The sequence below is a fragment of the Schistocerca cancellata genome, chromosome 4 (assembly GCF_023864275.1).
Source record: "Schistocerca cancellata isolate TAMUIC-IGC-003103 chromosome 4, iqSchCanc2.1, whole genome shotgun sequence".
In the NCBI taxonomy this organism is placed as follows: Eukaryota; Metazoa; Arthropoda; class Insecta; order Orthoptera; family Acrididae; genus Schistocerca; species Schistocerca cancellata.
Window position 1 is genome coordinate 163,832,924 of NC_064629.1, and position 19,352 is coordinate 163,852,275.

A 19,352-nucleotide genomic window follows, 5' to 3' on the forward strand; every position below is an offset into this window, starting at 1 on the left:
CTTTCACTAATGAAATATTAAATGCTCTGAGTAACCGGAAGTCACTCGTTTGGATTTTTTGTGATCTATTAAAGGCTTTTGATTGTGTAAATCATGTAATACTCCTAGATAAGCTCAAGTACTGTGGTATGAATGGGACAGTGCTCAAATGGTTTAAATCATACCTAACTGGAATAGTGCAGAAAGTTGAAATAAGCAGTTCACATAATATGCAAAAAAACTGGTGATTTCTCAAACTGGGGAACAATCAAGAATGGGGTGCTGCAAGGTTCGGTCTTGGGTCCTCTGCTGTTCTTAATACATATTAATGACTTGCCATTCTATATTCACGAAGATGCAAAGCTGGTACTTTTTGCCGATGTTACAAGTATAGCTATCACACCCGACAGACAAGAATTAACTGGTGAAATTGTAAACGATGTTTTTCAGAAAATCATTAAGTGGTTCTCTGCAAAAGGGCTCTCAGTAAACTTTGACAAAACACAGTATATACAGTTCCACACAGTAAATGGAATGACCCCATTAATAAATATAGACTTCGATCAGAAATCGGTAGCTAAGATAGAATATTCAAAATTTCTAGGTGAATGCATTGATGAGGGGTTGAACTGGGAAAAACACACTGAGGATCTGCTGAAACGTTTGAGTTCAGCTACTTATGCTATTAGGGTCATTGCAAATTTTGGCGATATACATCTGAGTAAATTAGCATACCACGCCTATTTTCATTCTCTCCTTTCGTATGGCATCATATTCTTGGGTAACTCATCATTGCGTAAAAGAGTGTTCATTGCACAAAAGCGTGTAATCAGAATAATTGCTGGAGCTCATCCAAGATCATCCTGCAGACACTTACTTAAAGAGCTAGAAATCTTCACTGTAGCCTCACAATATATATATATATATATATATTCACTTATGAAATTTGTTATTAACAATCCGAACGAATTCAAAAATAATAGCAGTGTACATGCCTACAACACTACGAGAAAGGATGATCTTCACTACTCAAGGTTAAATCTAACTTTGGCTCAGAAGGGGGTAAATTGTGCTGCTACAAAAGTCTTTGGTCACTTACCTAATAGCATCAAAAGTCTGACAGATAGCCATATAGCATTTAAAAGGAAATTAAAAGAATTTCTTAATGGCAACTCCTTCTACTCATTAGATGAATTTTTGGATATAGTAAGTTGGTAAATTCCCAACCCCACAAAAAAATAAATAAAAATAAAAAAATTAAAAATTAAGAATATTGAGTGTCATGTAATATTTTGTCTAATGTAATATCTTGTATAGACACCTTTTATTAACCTGACACGTTCCACATCATTACGAAGTGTCGTATTCGTGATCTATGGAAAAAGTACTAATCTAATCTAATCTAATCTAGAATGATGTATGTTTTTGCTTAAGGTTCCCCTAAACATTCCACTACTGACAATTTCGCATTTTGTAATTTGGAAGTTAATTAACGTCAACAGTTCATTTCAGTTCGTTTCGTATAAATCACATTTACATCGTAAGCTGTTTGGTGACGTATGAGATAAGGTATTGTCACACTTTAACATACAATGAGTAACATACTATAACACAAAGTAAATTAAAATTGTTGTATATCTAAGAATTTTCTACGTTTTGTAGAACTGGAAGCCCAGTGATGATAGGTGAACTTCGCTGAAACTAGTATGGGCAAAACAGAGTGTTCTCCTTCCAAGTGGACACACAAATATGACCTTTTATAGTTCGATCATCTGGCCTTAAATACACTGGAGCAGTCTACCTTTAACATATCCTCATTAATGAGTTGGTACGAGCTGGTTTTCATGTATTGACAACGAAGGAAAATAACTTAGCAAACAAGGAAAATATTAAGATAATTTATGTTGCCTCTATTTGTATTTGTGATTAGGTGCAGTGAACTGGTCCTAAGATTTGCGAGAGCTGGTTACCTGAATCGGCAGGTAGCATCCGTCGGCAGCGCACGTACATTGCATCGATGTCTGCCCTCCACATGAACAGCCGCGATGTTGCGCGCTTTGCGGAACACAAATCAATGCGGGGACAGGAAAACAGCGTGATACGCTTGTCAGCAAACATTATTACGATTGACGAAATGCTCCACACAGACGTCACACCATCCTGTTTTATTGAAAGCCACTGCGCATGAGCCGCTGTAGAATGTCACGGGCAGTAATAAGCTAACGAAACTAGACGGAAACGGAGATTCCTTACTAGCACTAAACCTTAATTTAGGCTTTTTCCATGCAACGAAGAAAACAAGAGACACTATTTGTACATACGACGGAAACGGTAGAGTGGACTTTGTATCGACGTGCACGAGTGGTTATTGCTCGGCAAAGCAAACTGCAACACTGGAGTAGCGGGTATTAACTCCGAATAAACTTCTCAAGAAGGGTCGTCGAGCAGATGCGCAAAACTACAGGTCTGACATCGATCTGTTGTAGAATTTTAGAACATGTTTTTTGCTCGCGTATCATATCATTTGTGGAAACCCAGAATCTATTCTGTAGGAATCAACATGGATTCCGGAAACAGCGATCGTGTGAGACCCAACTCGCTTTATTTGTTCACGAGACCCGGAAAATATTAGATACAGGCTCCCAGGTAGATGCCATTTTCCTTGACTCCCGGAAGGCGTTCGATACAGTTCCACACTGTCGCCTGATAAAGTAAGAGGCTACGGAATATCAGACCAGCTGTGTGGCTGGATTGACGAGTTTTTAGCAAACAGAACACAGCATGTTGATCTCAATGGAGAGACGTCTACAGACGTTAAAGTAACCTCTGGCGTGCCACAGGGGAGTATTATGGGACCATTGCTTTTCACAATATATATATAAATGACCTAGTAGATAGTGTCGGAAGTTCCATGTGGCTTTTCGCGGATGATGCTGTAGTATACAAAGAAGTTGCAGCATAGAAAATTGCAGCGAAATGCAGGAAGATCTGCAGCGGATATGCACTTGGTGCACGGAGTGGCAACTGACCCTCAACATACACAAATGTAATGTATTGCGAATACATAGAAAGAAAGATCCTTTATTGTATGATTATATAATAGCGGAACAAACACTGGTAGCAGTTACTTCTGTAAAATATCTGGGAGTATGCGTACGGAACGATTTGAAGTGGAATGATCATATAAAATTAATTGTTGGTATGGCGGGTGCCAGGTTGAGATTCATTGGGATAGTCCTTAGAAAATGTAGTCCATCAACAAAGGAGGTGGCTTACAAAACACTCTTTCGACCTATATTTGAGTATTGCTCATCAGTGTGGGATCCGTAACAGTTCGGGTTGACAGAGGAGATAGAGAAGATCCAAAGAAGAGCGGCGCGTTTCGTCACAGGGTTATTTGGTAAGCGTGATAGCGTTACGGAGATGTTCAGGAAACTCAAGTGGCAGACTGCAAGAGAGGAGCTCTGCATCGCAGTGTAGCTTGCTGTCCATGTTTCGAGAGGGTGCGTTTCTGGATGAGGTATCGAATATATTGCTTCCCCCTACTTATACCTCCCGAGGAGATCACGAATGTAAAATTAGAGAGATTCGAGCGCGCACACAGGCTTTCCGGCAGTCGTTCTTCCCGCGAACCATACGCGACTGGAACAGGAAAGGGAGGTAATGACAGTGGCACGTAAAGTGCCCTCCGCCACACACCGTTGGGTGGCTTGCGGAGTATAAATGTAGATGTAGATATGTGGCTTGGTACAGCTATATCCCAGTGCCGTTGTTATTACGGAGAGCAAGTATGAAAAAGACATCGAAGAATGTCTCCGCAGACAGGGGCGACTACTTGCTACTAAAGTCGTCCAATTTATTTACAATGAAAAGTAGGAAACCTTGGTCAGTGCCGATGAAGAACGCAACGGAACGTGCTTCCAAAATGTAAAAACTGAGCAAGTCGGCGGTGTGGTTATTACGGAAGTAGAGCCACGATGCACCTTGGAATATGATACGAATATCCAAATAAGAGGAAGCAACGCGCTCGCAATAACCAATTCACTGTCGATGTAAATAACGTGTTATAAGGTAGCTGCAACACATGATGAACAATTTGGTGGGAACGGGAAGAAAATACGGCATGGAAATCAACACCGAAAAATCAAAAGTGATGCGCATATCAAAACGTGAGAAACACTTGAAGATAACTGTTGACAATCGTGAACTGGAAAATGTGAATCAGTTCAAGTACCTGGGAAGTTTTATCACAAAGGATGCCCACTGCACCAACGAAATCCGAGCAATAATCGCCGTGGCCAAAGCTGCTTTCAACCAGAAGAGGACGCTGCTGACCAGCAAGTTGAGTTTGGCATTGAGGAAAAAACTGATAAAGTGCTACATTTGGAGCATTGCACTGTATGGGGCAAAGACATGGACCATGAGAAAGAAGGAGAAAAAATATTTAGAGAGCTTTGAAATGTGGTGCTGGAGGTTAATGGAAAAGATCAAGTGGACAGATCGCATAAAAAATGATGTACTGCGAAGAGTAGGAGAGAAGAGAACTATTCTGTGTACAATTCTTCAGAGAAAGGCCAACTGGATTGGACATGTACTTAGACACGAGAGACTCATAGATGATGTCATCGAAGGGAAACTCAGAGGAAATGCAGGACGAGGAAGAAGAAGAATTCAACATCTGGACGACATGAAAGATGGAAGGAGAGACAACAGACTGAAGGAAGAAGCTGAAGCCAAGGAACAGTGGAATCAGAAATTCTCCGTACGAAGACATGGCCCTGCCACTAGGCAGAATACTACTACATAATAATAATAATAATAATAATAATAATAATAAAGGTAGATATATCTTCGATATAAGGAGGAATATTAAAAGATACCAATTCTATGCAAGCACCCACCCGGAAAGCGTTAGCACGTCGATTTCGGGATTAAGGAAGACGCGCCGGCTCTGGAGCGAATCCGCCTGCCGGATTAATGAACAAGACCTGTGTATCAGTCGGCCTAGAAGTGGTTTTTCGGCGGTTTCCCGCATCCGACTAGCTGAATAACGGGCTGGTACCCACGCCGCGTCTCAATTACACGATTCGTAAAAACTTCGAAAAATGTTCTCACACTTTCACATGGATAACACTGGTGGTGCACACAGTATCCCAGGGAGCGAGAGGGCGGGGGAGGGGGAGAGAGATGAACATACTTACCCCGTGAAGATAAGGGATAAGCATACCAAAAAAAATACCAACCCTATGAAAACATCACACGGAACAACACTCGGAACGTTACAAGAAAACATTCTTAAAAATACGATATTGCAGTGTCTGTGTTCTTCCGAATTACGACGCAAAGTTCCTTGGAACATACAATAAAACAGGCACTGAAATATCGTATTTATCCGCCGACACCGGGCAAGCGACTTTCAAGTAAGATGTCTCCCCTGTACGGAGATATACGAGTACACAATGGATGTACGAGAACAGGTTGTAAACACATGGTTGGCGACATATGGAAGCTCGAGTCTGGCCGTGAGTCGGGCTCAGCTAGCCAAATTATAAGGCACCCGCTCGCAATAAGCAGGAAACGTAGATGGGTACCGAGCATAGTGCGACCTACATATTTAGAAAGGAAGAGGCACTGGAATTCAAACGGCCGTATTCACACCCAGTACTCCGTGAATATATGGCTTGCGAAGTGGCAGTCTGCGAAAAGCACTGTCGAATAAAAGTAACGCACATTATTTCATTGATGTCAGATGCTCAGCGTGTGATAGCGCGCCCCTACTGGAATGTATGCCGTTGTTCTCCGTTCCTCTGTTCCCCATTAACAGACAACGGTGTTGCAATAATAAAATCTTCTCGGGTGATCAGCCACGTCGTGGCATAGTCTTGTCGCACGTTTCAGTAAGTTCCGCACCCATCATCTTCATAAGAAGAAATAGGAATCCATCTTCAGAAGACGGTGGTTACGAATCTCATTGAAGCGTTGGCGGCAAGACGACGCCACCACTCGGCTTTCACCCGAGAAGATTTTGTCATTTGAATACGCCGAGAAAGCCTACAATCACATATAACAGTGTTAAAACTCTGGCTGGGACTTCAGTTCGACTTGGATAATAAATAGCTTCAAGAACATCCAGTGAAAAGGTAAGTCTGTTCCGAGAATTTCATCGTAACTGTCGAACAGGATAAGTGTGCAGTGGAACTAACCACATCAGTGAAGAAATGAATTTTATCTCTAGTTAAGAATCAACAGCCAAATATTCGCGAAAGCAGATAAACCCACCGCAGTTATTGAGATCGAATGTGACAACCTGAAAATAAACGTGTTTTGTTCCGTTTCTAATCTTGCGTTCTTTTTTCCCCGACACAACGATAACGCGATTCACGCTGCTGGACATGAAGAAGACTGTCAAATACCGTAACTCACGATGGAGACAAAGTAGAATTAGTTTTCTGCAGAATCGTGCTACGCAGTATGGCAAATCATCATACTGTACTACCTTAATGTACACCTGTCAGAGTGGTAGATGGGTCGCACGTAGGACCATGCCACTTTTGTATCTTCGATAATAATAGGAGCTGAAGAAAGGAGCTGAAGCTTTTGCCACGGCCTGGGTCGCCTGCTTAGTAGGTAGATGTGATAACCATTACACAACCGTAGCAGTATGGCTAGCACGCGTGCACAGACTGCTCTAGTCTAATGCCCTCCCTAACACTCACTCCACTTCACTTCACTTCACGCCTTCAGTCCATTTTCCTCTTCTTAAATTGTCACTATTGCCAGCGCAATTCAGTACTGAAATAGCACCCCAGATTTGTACATAACAGGGAAATCCTGTCTGTACCTCAAGCGTAGGTGATCTATTGATCTGATGGAATTACAATTTCCTTGAGACATATGAGATACAGGCAGGATTTCCCCATTACGTACAAAGTTGGGTTACTATTACAATACTGGAAAGCCTCGACAATAATGAAGATTTCAGAAGGGGAGAATGTGCTGAAGATGTGAAGTATGCGTTAGGGAGAGCACTGGACTACAGTAGTTATATTAGCTGTACTGCCATGGTGGTGTAATGGTTAGCATATCTGCCTTAGTAAGTAGGAGACATGGGTTCAAGTCCTGGCTATAACACAAATTTTAATTTATCTCTTCAGCTTCTATCGTTACCGAAGATTAGGTTGAGACTCATCTGTCTCAAGAAAATTGTAATTCGAAATTTTATTCCGATTCGCTTCTTGTGACACTGTCAGAAATGAAAAGGCGGACTATAGCTGTCATCGAGACTATTACACGAGACCTATGTGAGAAAATGTGGTTAAATACGATAACGGCAAGGACGTCTGTCGTATTACAAGAGCAAGGTGGATGTTTATTAGAAAAATAATGCGTTCCTTTAAGCCAAAAATGCAGTTTTTCTCTTATTTTATCTTTAGCGCAGTGCACATGGTAAAATGTTTTTCTGGTGAGTATATTATGCCTAAAATTTGACTCTGAAATATCTGACAAATACCCCTATGCGCCTCCAACGACCTCCGCTTTGGGGTAATAAGCTTTTGACAACCACAATTTTTTTTTTTAATTTGACATTGGGAATGGACCACAAAGTTAGAGGGTGCCGTATCTGGTGAGTACGATGCACATACCAAAAACCAAAGGTTCTTAAGAGTTTGAGAAATACACTCCTGGAAATGGAAAAAAGAACACATTGACACCGGTGTGTCAGACCCACCATACTTGCTCCGGACACTGCGAGAGGGCTGTACAAGCAATGATCACACGCACGGCACAGCGGACACACCAGGAACCGCGGTGTTGGCCGTCGAATGGCGCTAGCTGCGCAGCATTTGTGCACCGCCGCCGTCAGTGTCAGCCAGTTTGCCGTGGCATACGGAGCTCCATCGCAGTCTTTAACACTGGTAGCATGCCGCGACAGCGTGGACATGAACCGTATGTGCAGTTGACGGACTTTGAGCGAGGGCGTATAGTGAGCATGCGGGAGGCCGGGTGGACGTACCGCCGAATTGCTCAACACGTGGGGCGTGAGGTCTCCACAGTACATCGATGTTGTCGCCAGTGGTCGGCGGAAGGTGCACGTGCCCGTCGACCTGGGACCGGACCGCAGCGACGCACGGATGCACGCCAAGACCGTAGGATCCTACGCAGTGCCGTAGGGGACCGCACCGCCACTTCCCAGCAAATTAGGGACACTGTTGCTCCTGGGGTATCGGCGAGGACCATTCGCAACCGTCTCCATGAAGCTGGGCTACGGTCCCGCACACCGTTAGGCCGTCTTCCGCTCACGCCCCAACATCGTGCAGCCCGCCTCCAGTGGTGTCGCGACAGGCGTGAATGGAGGGACGAATGGAGACGTGTCGTCTTCAGCGATGAGAGTCGCTTCTGCCTTGGTGCCAATGATGGTCGTATGCGTGTTTGGCGCCGTGCAGGTGAGCGCCACAATCAGGACTGCATACGACCGAGGCACACAGGGCCAACACCCGGCATCATGGTGTGGGGAGCGATCTCCTACACTGGCCGTACACCACTGGTGATCGTCGAGGGGACACTGAATAGTGCACGGTACATCCAAACCGTCATCGAACCCATCGTTCTACCATTCCTAGACCGGCAAGGGAACTTGCTGTTCCAACAGAACAATGCACGTCCGCATGTATCCCGTGCCACCCAACGTGCTCTAGAAGGTGTAAGTCAACTACCCTGGCCAGCAAGATCTCCGGATCTGTCCCCCATTGAGCATGTTTGGGAGTGGATGAAGCGTCGTCTCACGCGGTCTGCACGTCCAGCACGAACGCTGGTCCAACTGAGGCGCCAGGTGGAAATGGCAAGGCAAGCCGTTCCACAGGACTACATCCAGCATCTCTACGATCGTCTCCATGGGAGAATAGCAGCCTGCATTGCTGCGAAAGGTGGATATACACTGTACTAGTGCCGCCATTGTGCATGCTCTGTTGCCTGTGTGTATGTGCCTGTGGTTCTGTCAGTGTGATCATGTGATGTATCTGACCCCAGGAATGTGTCAATAAAGTTTCCCCTTCCTGGGACAATGAATTCACGGTGTTCTTATTTCAATTTCCAGGAGTGTAGTATGAGGCAACGACTAAGTGAAACAAGGGAAAGGGATACAGCAGAAGACAAATGGGTAGCTCTAAGAGATGAAATAGTGAAGGCAGCAAAGGATCAAACAGGAAAACAGACAAACCCTCGTAAAAATCTCTAAGCACCACAAGAGATATCGAATTTAATTGACGAAAAAAGAAAGTACAAAACTGCAAAGAATGAAGGAAGCAAAAGGGAATATAGACGTCTAAAACATGAGACTGAGAAATGGCAAAATGACAAAGCCGGATGGAAAATGCAGGACTGCAGAAGCATGCATGACAACGGGAAAGAATGAGAAGGCATTAGGAGAAACGAGAAGTACCAGCATGAAAATAAAGAAGTCACTGGCAAGTGGGTACTAAGCAAAGACAGGAAGGCTGAAAGTTGGTACGAATATATAGTGGGTATGTACAATGGAAACCAACTTGATTTCAGTATTGTAGAAAGAGAGAAGAGGTAGCTGAAGATGAGATAGGAGATATGATACTGCGAAAAGAATCTGACAGTGCAGTGAAACACCCGAATCGAAAGAATGCCCCCCGAGTAGACGGTATTCCCTCTCAATTATTGAGATCCTTGGAAGAGACAACCAACACAAAATTATTCCATCCGGTGAGCAAAATATGTGAGACTGGCTACATGCCCTCAGACTTCGGGAAGAACGTAACAGTTCCTATTCCAAAGAAGGGAGGTTCTGACAGATGAGAATATTACCTAACCTTCAGTTAATAACTCATGGTTGCAACATAATGACACCAGTTATTTACCGACGAATGGAAAAAAACGGTAAAAACCGGTCTCAAAGACTGTCAGTTTGATTTCCGGATAAATGTATGAATACGTGAGGCAACTCTGACCCTACAATTTATCTTTGAAGACACATTGATGAAACGCAAACCCACATTTGTAGCATGTGTATATTTAGAGAAAGCTTTTTGATAATGTTGAACGGAATACACTCTTTGAAATTCTGAAATCAGTAGGGATAAAATAAAGAGAGCGAAAAGTTATCCACAATTCGTACGGAAGGTAGAGCGAAATTACAAGGGCAGAAAGGTATGAAAAAGAAGCAGTAGTTGAGAAGGGAGCAAGACATGGTTGTAGCCTCTCCCCGATGATATTCAATATGTACATTGGGCAAGCACTAAAAGCAACCAAGGAAAAATTTGTAAATGATATTAAAGTTCAGGGAGAAAAAATAAAAACTCTTCCGTATTCCGATGACGTAATTCTGACAGAGGCGGCCAAGGGCTTGGAAGATCATCTAAACAGAATGGATAACCTCTTATAAAGGTGTTATAAGATGAACCCCAAGAAAAGTGAAACAATGGTAATGGAATGTAATCGAATTAAATCAGGTTACGTTGAGGGAATTAAGATTAGGAAATGAGACATTAAAAGTAGTACATGAGTTCTGCTATATGGGCAGCAAAATAACTGATGATGCAGATGTAGAGAGGATACAAAATGTAGAATGGCAGCGGCAAGAAAAGCGTTTCTGAAAATGAGAGATCTGTCAACACCGAGCATGAGTTTATGTATTAGGAAATATCTTCTGGGGTACTTGTCTGAAGTGTAGTCTGGTACAGGAATGAAAGGGGAATAAAAAGTATAGATACGCAGAGAATAGAAGCATCATAATTACGATGCTATAGAGGGATGCTGACTATTAGATTGTTAAGTCGAATAGCTAATTGAAAAGTACTGAATCGAACTGGGGAAAAATTTTTGTAGCACAATCTCACTAAAATAAGAAATTGGTTGTTATAACATATCCAGAGACATCAAGTTTGAAAATGGTGGGAGACGGAGGGGGGGGGGGGGGTGTAGAGGGAGACCAAAACTTCTGCACTGTCATCCGTTTCCATTGGATGTAGGTTGCAGTAGTTAAGATTCAAACAAGTATTCAGGCTGAAGACTAAAACAACAACAACTTATTTATTGCCTCCGCGAATTTAGATTGAACAGGAATTTCTTGACACATGAGTATGCAAAAAGTAGTTTCATACTGTATACGACATTTTTCTTTGTAAAAAAGGAATGACTGAGTATTACTGTTGTTCGAGTGCCTGTGAAAGACTATTGCATAACGGTTTATGTCTGAAAAGAAGCCGGAAGACGACAATTTAAATAGCTGTTGTGAAGGTAGCATTTGGTGAAAGTTTTGGTATACATAAAATAGTCATAAAATGTGTCTACCTAGACTTTTTACCACTATTGTAGACCAATGGTAAATCTGAATTTTCCTATTTTTGCTTATAGCTTTAAACACAGTGAAAGACGATGCATAAGGTAAAAGGTGTCACCTACACTGAAGCAACTGCTTCAAGGATAGAAAGACATGTGTTAGTTGGGATAAAGTAGATACTGGTTATGGGGATGGGCCAAATCAACGCAGACAATAGAAGTTATTAAAACTGTGGGGAGTCCTGTAGCTTGCAAAAACAACGTCACACTGTTTTGTCTTCCTTTTTTTCTTTTTCTTCATTGTAGTGTTATTCCCCTGCCCCACACAGGCAAAGGAAGGCTGGCAGCAGTACAGTCCACCGCTCTTCAGACAAACGACTTTATAAAATACAGAAAGGGGGATTCTTACATAAAAAGGGGGATAAAAGGGGGACATAAAAACACTGGAAATGGGGATTATGGAAGTTAAAATACACACTAATACGGGAACATGCACTGGGGGACAGTTAAAAAGTCGATATAAAGTTAAGAGAACACCTGGCAATTTGAAGTGCACTTAAAAAACACTAGAGGCAAAAAGAAGTTAAAAGTCTGCCACAGTATGAAAAGCACCAACCAATCATGGACTATATACAGGTTGAGCACACAATTAAAACCACATCACTAGATGACACTGTATCATGGCACTGAACAAAACACTAACGCAGCACACTTTATAATGAACAAAAACCTGGGAGGATCTGCTGGGAGGGGGGGGGGGTTAAGACAAGGGTGAAGGGAAAAGTAGATGAAAGAAAGGGTGATGAGGTGAGGGGCGCGACGAAGGAGGGCTGGGGAGGGAAGGGACGGGAGAGGAAAACCAGCAAGGAGGGTGTGCAGCGACTTGGGGGCGGGGAGGGGGGGAGGAGGAAAATCTGCTCAGGGAGAAGGAGGGTAGAGGAAAAGGGGGGCCCTGGGGAGGGGGGGACAAGACCAGGTTACAGTTGGAAGGAAGGGTAGGGCAAAGTTCAACATCCAGGAGGGGGAGCTGCTGGAAATTGCCCCGATGAAGGAGATGGAGGATGTGGAGGTGGAGAGATGGAGGGATACAGCGATAGAGGTGCGGCAATGGCCGGGAGCGGAGAGGAATCAGGAAACCAGGGGGTGGGGGGATCAAGCCTGCAAACAGCGTAAACGATGTGGAGATGTTGGAGGAAAAGGAGGAGGTCAGGGAAGGGGATGAGTTCATACAGGAGTCGTGGGGGAAGGAAGGCAAATACGAAAGGCAAGGCAGAGCACGTGGTGTTCGAGGATCTGGAGGGCCTTATAAAAGTGGAGGGGGGATGGAGATCCAGGCAACGCTGGCATAGCAGTGGATAGGATGGATCAGGGATTTGTAGGTGTGCAGGATGATGGAAGGCTGCAATCCCCATACCTGGCTAGACAGGAGTTTAGGGAGGCGGAGGTGGGAATGGGCTTTCTGCCGGATGGTCAGGAGATGAGGGGTCCAGGTGAGGTGGCGGTCAAGGGTGAGGCCAAGGTATCTCAGGGTGGGGGTGAGCTGGATGGGACAACCATAAATGGTTAGGTAGAAATCATGGAGACAGAAGGAGTAGGTGGTTTGACCTATGATGATTGCCTGGGTTTTGGAGGGCTTGATACATAGGAACCACTGGTTACACCAAGTGGTGAATTGATCAAGGTGGGTTTAGAGGGTGCATTGGGACTGTTGAAGGATAGGATAGAGCGCCAGGAAGGCGGTGTCATCAGCATATTGGAGGAGGTGGGCAGGAGATGGTGGCTTGGGCATATCGGCAATGTACAGAAGATAGAGAGGGGAGAGGAGTGAGCCCTGGGGGACGCCAGCAGTGGGATAAGAGATACGGGAGTTGGTGTCGTGGAGGGTTACATAGGAAGGGCGGCGTGAGAGGAACGAAGCGACCAGACGGACAAAATTGATAGGCAGGGCATAGGTTTGGAGTTTAAAGAAGAGACCGGGATGCCATACGCGGTCGCAGGAATTTTGGAGGTCGAGGGAAACAAAAATGGAGAGACAGGAGTTAATCTGGAGGGAGAGAAGGTGGACGAGATTAAGGAGTTGTCTTCCTTTAACTTTATCTAAGCCTTTGATTGCAGAGAAAGGAATTATATAGCACTGTCTGTTAGTCCCGTGTAAAACTCAAGTATGCACCTTTTGTGATTGCGAAATATTAGCAAGGAACTACAGGGTTTTTGGAAGAGATTCATCCGATTTCACAAAAATATATCTTCTTCATTAGTGAAGATAGAAATGTGAGATTAAAAAGTTTATTTCGGTGCCATTTGTAAGTTACTGGTTACTGTGGTTGCCGGTAGAGGTCTCCCTAACCGCTCGCTTACTCGTTATCCAACCAGTAACCCCAGATTCTTTAAAGAATCGAACTCCAATGTATAAAACACCTTGAAACGTCTGATTACTTTACTTATGAGTTAATGTGTTAAATATTTGACGTTAAGCATCTAGGCGAATAAAACAGAAGGTTCGAAATTACGCTTAAAGTTTGTCGGAAGACGAAGTGCTCTCATTATGTAACACTGGATGAATATAGCTTGGGTAATCTGTGCTTCATTTTTAACAGAATCTAGTTTCTCATGCATCTCAACGTTTATGACATCTTATGCCGTGAACTATGTGTCGCATAATGATATAATTTTGTAGGTACAGTCAGGGTTATATGGAGATACTGTATGCACACTGTGTTACGATCAGAGTGGGTAGTAGAGAAGTAATAAATTAAAATGTCATACCCGACGTGAAGTTTGCCTGCATGAACAGCGAAACTTTAGGAAACGAGTAACTGCTTCCCTTTCATCAATTTGTAGAGGACGTCAGCGAGAAGACGTTTCGTAAGGATTTTAAATTACGCACGAAGTTTGTTGGCAGTTGCTAAGAGTTCTCATTCCCTAACACTGGATGAATTTAATCTGCGTATTTGCACGCCGGCAGGTGCGCTGCTTCATTAGAAACGTACAGTTTGTAACTGTGACACTTGTCCTGCTGCGTTTAACTTCTAACATGTCAGTATACCGCTTAATGAGTAGATTAACAAAGCATTTTAAATTTTTAAATTCCGTCAGTAATTAAGCGAAATACTGAAGTTTATAATTTCGTTGTTCTGTGGAAGCCGTCAGATAGGCAACCTGCAAATGAAATGGGGCTCCGGGTTACTCGCTTAGTGACACACACGTGATCGAGTCGAGATGACGATAACACACGAACAAAAGGCGTTCTGCGTTCTCCGTTCCAACGGGCGCAATTCAGTTTCAACCGTGTGGCGTGATTTTCGTCGTGATTACGGGACCGCGATTCCTACACGGGCGACTTTCTGGTCAAAATCGACTAGTCGAAGAGGGTGCGCCTTTCGTGCATACGTGTAAACCAGCAGCCAACCACGTCGCCAGTGCGTCCATGACGTCGATGATCTACAGACTGCGCAGGGTGTGGAGTTCAACATTTTCGAGTATGCCACACATTGAGCATGCGCAGAAACTAGGTACTATGACGGCGTCTCGTAACATCGGAAGTTAACCTATTCTGGCCGAGCTCACTCTGATACAGTAATGGATTATTTGCTTTCGTGTTTTCTTAATCTCGTTTGCTTTGTCTTCAAGACATACTGTGAAGGTTGCACGAGATCCTGGTATTTTTCTTACTAGTGTTTTCTGAAAGGGAGACGAAATAACTGAAAGCATACAAAAAGTCCCCACTACGCATCAATAAGAACATAAACAGATAAACGTGTTTTAATGAAAATTATTTAAACAAAAAAGTCTCAATTATTTTATGAGAAAAATAATGTTCGGTGTTCAAAAAAATGGTTCAAATGGCTCTGAGCACTATGGGACTTAACATCTATCGTCATCAGTCCCCTAGAACTTAGAACTACTTAAACCTAACTAACGTAAGGACAGCACACAACACCCAGCCATCACGAGGCAGAGAAAATCCCTGACCCCGCCGGGAATCGAACCCGGGAACCCGGGCGTGGGAAGCGAGAACGCTACCGCACGACCACGAGATGCGGGCTGTTCGGTGTTATTTGGTACTTGGCAAGAGAACAAAATACAGGGGATAAAATAAAAAGGAGCTGTTTTCTGCGTTTGAGATATTGTTTGATGTGTTTTCATATGCATATTTACTCTAGCAAATAAATATGTTTGTTTTGAAATGTTTGAACGACACTATTCCTATTTTTTCGGTTCTCAAGAGTGCAGAGAATTCACCACACGATCTTTGACAAGAACATCTACCATGAATTTTGGTGTGGTCTTAATGAACTCTATTATTATTACTGCCTGTTCCTACATTTTTTACTCAATTTTTTCGTAGAAAGGACAGTCCCTCATAACCTCTCCCTTACGGTTCAGGTGCCGAATTGCACAGCAGACAGCTCTCACAATACATGCAGTTTTGTTACTGATGTGTAAACGTAAAAACTACTCGAGACAGACGGGAATCAGTACAAGAGTGTAGTTGACTCACTTGTCTCGATTAATCCGTTCAAACACGAAAGACGGTCGTGTAAAACAAGCTTAAGAGGCGTACGGATGTCATATTGCACACTTGACCTCCAAGATCGCCTCATCTCACGTTGTGTGATATTTTCTGTGGGGGATTGTGAAAAACTCCGTCTTCGTGCCTCCCCTTCCAGTAACCTTGGGTGAACTCCAACGCTGCACAACGGCAGTGAATGTAGTAACTCCATACATGCTCGTAAACCATACGGGCAGTGCAACCATACTTGGAGAACCATAGTCTGTCAGCACGACGACCATTGTACTGGCTCCTCCCTCGATGTGGTAGCAGATCCAATGTCAGTACTGCACACCAACGAATCCCGTTTCTGCACGTAGCGTTATGATGGACGTGTCGATGTGTGGAATCTCCGAGGAGAATGGACGTTACCAGATTGCATTCATCATCATCAAACAGATCCAGCTCCTGGCGATGCGTTACGGAATACCGTTGCGTACAGAACACGATCACCTACATTTCGCATACCCTGTAATTTGGACAGCAGCCGTTATATTTCTGACGTGTTAGGATCGGTGACTGAGCCATATTTCCAAGATCTTGGTGACGTTATATTCCAACAAGATAACGCGAAACCATTAGTTGCCCTTACTGTCCTGACCTGTACCGATAGAGAATGTGTCAAACTGCTGAGCTAGTCAGCAAGTCATCCATACCTCTCACTCACTGAATACATCTGACCGTGAGTTGTAGAGAGACTGGCACACGACCACTAGCCAGCCACTACGATTGATGAACTCTGGCAGAGCTGAAGCAGCACGGAATGTTGTACCTGCATCTGTCACTCAAACTCACAAGGGGAGGCCACGACGCTGAGATCACAGATTTACTTCAGACCTTGTACATCTTTAATAGGTCATTAAAACAACGTAGTGGCAAGTAGTAAGGTGCACTACGCTGGCAAAAAAATGGATCTGAGCACTATGGGACTTAGCATCTGAGGTCATCAGTCCCCTAGAACTTAGAACTACTTAAACCTAACTAACCTAAGGACAGCACACAACACCCAGTCATCACGAGGCAGAGAAAATCCCTGACCCCGCCGGGAATCGAACCCGGGAACCCGGGCGCGGGAAGCGAGAACGCTACCGCACGACCACGAGCTGCGGACTGTGACTTACTGTATTACTGATTCTAAATAACATCATTCGCATAATTATTTATAGAAGTTTGACTTGAAAATTTAATCACAAATAGTAAATAGTCAAATAACATATGAAATTCACTACAACTTCACGAAAATTCACGTCTTTTTTCATTATATTACTTATCAAATGTCTTATAAATTAAGTACTATGACCAGTGAAGAAAAAAATTTAGATTAAAAAGTAAATGTTACATGGGTTCGGACCGTCGCCTCATCCACGACCCTCTAGCAACACTAACGCTAACCTAACCTTAATGACGGGTCTACCGTTACCTTCGCACAAGTACATCAGTGACGTAACAGACGCGTAAAATTTCTCTTGCGCTTTTCTCGGAATTGCCAATGTAGTGCACTATAGTACTTACACATTATGTTGTTTTTATGGCCTACTAAAGGTGTGCCGCGCGGGATTAGCCGTGCGGTCTTAGGCGCAGCAGTCATGGACTGTACGGTTGGTCCCGGCGGAGGTTCGAGTCCTCCCTCGGGCATGTGTGTATGTGTATTTGTCCTTAAGGTAATTTACGTTAAGTAGTGTGTAAGCTTAGGGACTGATGTCCTTAGCATTTAAGTCCCATACGATTTCACACACACACTAAAGGTGTACAAAGTTTGAAGTAAATCCGTGATTAACGTCGGGGCCTCACCTTGTCAGCTCTGCACTTAATTTCGCATCCTGTTTACCCCTGTATCAGCTACAAATTTAATCGTCTATTTTTCCTACCATACTGTATACGCACAATAAGTAAAATTTCGTTATTTGCTATCATTATCGGTGTTGCTATTTTAATGGCCAAGACCCATAGGCAACGATGATATCTTTCAGAACAATATCTTCAGATGAGACCAGAATGAAATGTTACTCTGCAGCGGAGTGTGCGCTGATATGAAACTTCCTGGCATATTAAAACTGCGTCCTGGGGCGAGACTCGAACTCGAGATCTTTGCCTTTCGCGAATAGTACTGTACCGAATGAGCTACCCAAGCACGAGTCACGACCCGTCCTCATAGGTCACAGGTCCCAAGTTCTAATCTCGGTCCGGCACACAGTTTTGATCTGCCAGGAGTTTCATCTTCAGATGAGCCATTGCTCGGGAAGTAACCTACCTAATGAAAGGAAACTGTGCTGAAGAGATTCCTGAGATCCTTGTAGGTTAGTGACTGAAGTTTGACGTAAGTAATCTATGGTCTCCAACGACACAGTACAGTCACAGACGGGTTTCTTTCCACCATCCGACCGGTACAGTCGTGTCCCCTGGGTAAAATCATACACTACTGGCCATTAAAATTCCTACGCCACGAAGATGACGTGCTACAGACGCCAAATTTAACCGACAGGAAGAAAATGCTGTGATATGCAAATGATTAGCTTTTCAGAGCACTCACACAAGGTTGGCGCCGGTGGCGACACCTACAACGTGCTGACATGAGGAAAGTTTCCAACCGATTTCTCATGCACAAACAGCAGTTGACCGGCGTTGCCTTGTGAAACGTTGTTGTGATGCCTCGTGTAAGGAGGACAAATGCGTACCATTTAGTTTCCGACTTTGATAAAGCTCGGATTGTAGCCTATCGCGATTGCGATTTATCGTATCGCGACGTTGCTGCTCACGTTGGTCGAGATCCAATGACTGTTAGCAGAATACTGAATCGGTGGGTTCAGGAAGGTAATACGGAACGCCGTGCTGGGTCACAACGGCCTCGCATCACTAGCAGTCGAGATGACAGGCATCATATCCGCATGGCTGTAACGGATCGTGCAGCCACGTCTCGATCCCTGAGTCAACAGATGGGGACGTTTGCAAGACAACAACCATCTGCACGAACAGTCAGACAACGTTTGCAACAGCATGGACTATCAGCTTGGAAAACATGGCTGCGGTTACCCTTGACGCTGCATCACAGGCAGGAGCGCCTGCGACGGTGTACTCAACGACGAACCTGGGTGCACGAATGGCTAAACGTCATTTTTTCGGATGAATCCAGATTCTGTTTACAGCATCACGATGGTCGCATCCGTGTTCGGTGACATCGCGGTGAACGCACATTGGAAGCGTGTATTCGTCTTCGCCATACTGGCGTTTCACCCGGCTTGGTGGTATGGGGTGCCATTGGTTACACGTCTCGGTCACCTCTTGTTCGCATTGACGGCACTTTGAACAGTGGACGTTACATTTCAGATGTGTTTCGACCCGTGCCTCTACCCTTCATCCGACCCCTGCTAAACCCTACATTTCAGCAGGATAATTCACGACCGCATGTTGCAGGTCCTGTACGGGCCTTTCTGGATACAGAAAATGTTCGACTGCTGCCCTGGCGAGCATATTCTCCAGATCTCTCACCAACTGAAAACGTCTGGTCAATGGTGGCCGA

General features: G+C 44.1%; 1 protein-coding gene across 4 annotated transcripts in view; it reads right to left on the reverse strand.

The window, feature by feature from the left end:
• Nucleotides 1-19,352, reverse strand: part of LOC126185146 (transcription factor CP2) — an 838,084-nt gene that overhangs the window by 482,006 nt on the left and 336,726 nt on the right. The gene's annotated exons all lie outside the window — the stretch shown is intronic.